Raw genomic sequence first — 3,833 nt, forward strand, 5'->3', positions numbered from 1 at the left:
AAAGGGCTCCGGGGCGGTAGAGACTTGTAAAATTGATTAATAGTCACTTGAAAACTAATATTCAAGTAGAATGAGCGACACCACAAACGACAAATAGATGATCAACCGTCTCTTTCTCCTGTGAGCAAAAGGGGCACATAAAATATAGGATATCAAAACCTCTATCGCATAGATTATTTTTCGTCAGGAGCCGATTCAAAAGCAGTCGCCAAATGAAAATATTAACTTTTTTGGGCACCCATGTACACCAGCTTGTTTTCAAATGATTGGATAGAAGCATAACTGTAACACCCCAAACAACGACAGAATATGTTGGGCGATACAATTATTAGTTGCACGTAACATTATTTAAAGCGTCAATATATTAAATTCATATTATTACAAATAATATCACATTTACACGAATCAAAATCAAACAACAACAATGAATCAACAAATTCTAGCTATGTTCATTAAATACCTTAAAAGTATAACTATGCGTTATTCACATCATCGAGCAACTTAACCTACAACATTGTAAAAATAGTATTTGTCAACACAAGGTTGACGAGCAATCTTAGGGTTTATATATATATATATATATATATATATATATATATAATGAGATAAAAAACAATCCGAATATCATGACATCAATCAAACATAAATGTAAATGTAAGAAATGTAATAAAAACTTTCGTTCATCCATGACACGTAGTCAGCTAACAGAGAACAACAGGTTGCCATCTAGACTAACCCACTTTGAGTTTGTGTTCATGTTTGCATTTGCGTACCAACAAACAGTCAACCAATCGTGTAAGCAAGTAGTCAGGTTATAAGTGAGTATACGACAAATATAGATGAAATTAATCAAAATGGTATAAGTATAGATTGTGTTTGTGATGTAAATATATAAATAAATAATTGAGTTGAAATAGGTATCATGCTACATCCCAAAGTATTTGAAAAGTAAAATTGGGACTATAAGTTACTCACCTTAAAACGCAACGGCAAGTTAAACAAGTAAAAAACGAACTTCGAGAAGAGCCGACCATCATGAGAGAAAATAATAAATTAATAACAAAACCCTAGTTGAAAAATAATATAACTTAATAATAGAGAATGAAAAATAAAACAAATGAAAATCGAAGTTCTAAATGATCGGGTTTTAAATCGGGAGTTTTAACGAGTAAATAAACGAAGTTGCGGTTTATAATCGAATAAATAATTAAAAATTTCAGTTTTAATATATAACTTACGTAAAAATAGTATCTATTGAGTTTTGGTTCGACTAAAATAGTCGAACTGAACAATATGGAAAATTAAAGTAAGTTAAGCGAGTGTTTGGGTTTTATCGGACTTGAGCCCGGATCTAGGTTGAAGTACCTAATAAAATGAACATATTTTATAACAAACATTACTAAAACTTTAAAATCTGGAATTACCTAAAATTTTAATATATGCTTTGATTACATATCATAAAGGGGACTTTAGGATCTTCAATAACCATGTAGAAAGATGTCATCTTCAAGAAATGTTTCAACTCAAAACTCTCAAAGATTACAAAAATGTTACTTACTGTGTTATGAATAACAAAAAATAGATTAATGGTAAGTAAGAAATTCTTTAATATTTACATATTATGAGCATACATATTCATGCATAAACGCAACTCGTTCATATATAAAAATACATAATCAGCAAACGGAATCTTATTACACTCTTAATGATCTACCAAAAACCAAATGACTTATCTACAAATTACTAACAGAGAAAGAGGAAGCAAATGACGGCATGAAGAAGAATTCATATATAAAAATATATAATCAACAAACGGAATCTTACTACACTTATAGTGATATACCAAAAACATGTAACTTACCTACAAATAATTAATAGAGAAAGACGAATTAAATGACGGCGGAAAGAAGAAATCTATGAGAAAATGTAAGGGGGGATTAGAGTTTTATAAAAAGGTAATTGTGATTATGTATAATTTAAGCAATACATAGAATACAATTTGGGCAAGTAACTAACACTACAAATCAGGCAACGGGTTAAAAGAATATAAATGGGTTCGTGAGTTTTGAAGTTAACAAAATGAGAAAATTAATAAGAAAATAGTCCACATGATATATAGATAGCATCCTATGTGGAGATCCTAAAATGGTATCATGTGAAAAGTAGTAAGTGAAATACTAGATTAGTAAGATAGTCTTATGTCATTTTTAAAACTATATGAATTTTATTTATTACGCTCATAATAAAACTTAAAATTTACGTGAAGCTTGACCAATACTTAGATACAAGTTTTATCTTTTCTTTTAGTTTATTAATCATACCATTTAGATCGTTGTTTTTTAAACAAATAAAACCAACATATGAACCCTAAGCGAGTATAATTTACTAAAAACCCACTCAAAAACTAGAAATGTAGAAAATATTTATATTATTTGATATATAATTTTGGCAACATCAGTTATTTTCTTGGAGAGAACAATTTTAGAGTTCATTGAAATTGTGTGTTTTTTTGTGCTTCTTAACTATCAGTTCGGATCTTGAACTTCCATTTTATCATTGTTGAATGCATTACTTTTCTTTCTCTTTGATTAAGTTTATGAGAATCAAGATATCAAAAGGGATAAAATATAAGCGAAATTAGAGCATTTTTTTCCAGCACTGACAATCTACTTTACTTGACTATTTCTCACATCAAATGCGAACCCACACACTCAGAGCAACAATCTAAGATTATATATCACAAATACGTATAAGATGGATGCCGATGCAAATTAGAAAATGAATTATTTTATGTGGAGAGTAATTCAAAATGGCACCTCGACTCGAAACACATTAATAAGGTGAGGCATAAACATTCATACGATACGTGTTTATGTTGTCAAGATTGACTAAATGCGCAATTCATCTCTTAGCTTCTCGTGAATTCATAAAACTCACATGGAGCTTGATCTGCTGAGATGCAAGTTGTCTCAATCACCATTGTTTGATTCAATAACGATATTGTCAACTCCCCCTTTTAGTTTAGAGTTCTCCAATGATCACCGATTGCCACTCGAATCGATTTTCTCAACCACGTGTTGGCTAATCTGGCAGACCCGTAATGACCTACTATTCAACATCGCTAATCCATTAGTCACCAAGTTAGTAGGACTGTATGAGATACAAAGTCGATTTCTTTCTTATGGGTAAAAAACAAAACTAAAATTCTAAGCATGGAAGATTCAAATTCTGTAACTTCAATTTTGTACTTGTAAGTTTTTCGTGATAACATTGATGCATATACCTTTTTGTGTTCTAGCTCTTTCCTAATGTATTTTTTTTATACATACACATTCTTTGTTGTTTAAAGAAATGAAAGAATAGATTTAGTTGTATATAAATTATAAGCAAACTAGGTTTGAATTAGAGAAAGCTATTTTGAAATCAAACTGGATATTTGTTAAAGTGAGATGATGGGAAATAAAATAAATTTTAGATGAAAGTTAAAAGAAAAACCCATTAAACTTTACGCCATGGGCGTTAATTGGGGCGGTTTTGCGGCGGTAATGGGAACACCGCCGAGGGGTGGCATGGAATGGGCGGTTGGGGCGGGGGGCGGCTCATGAAGATTGACGGTATTGGTTTGTTTTGGTGGACCCTCCTATCCAACGTTAATATTACCGTTTGAAATAAAAAAATTTCACCTATTTAAACGAACAACTTTCTACAAATTCTCAACACCATTTTACTCAAACAAATTCTTAACACCATCATTTTACTGAAACAAATTCTCAACTTTCTATAACCATGAACCCGAGCTCAAACCCAAACCCTAACCCAAGCTCGAGCTCAAA

Source organism: Bidens hawaiensis, unplaced genomic scaffold (assembly GCF_021521415.1).
Source record: "Bidens hawaiensis isolate Kalapana, Puna unplaced genomic scaffold, B.hawaiensis_p1.1 tig00034193_1, whole genome shotgun sequence".
NCBI lineage: Eukaryota > Viridiplantae > Streptophyta > Magnoliopsida > Asterales > Asteraceae > Bidens > Bidens hawaiensis.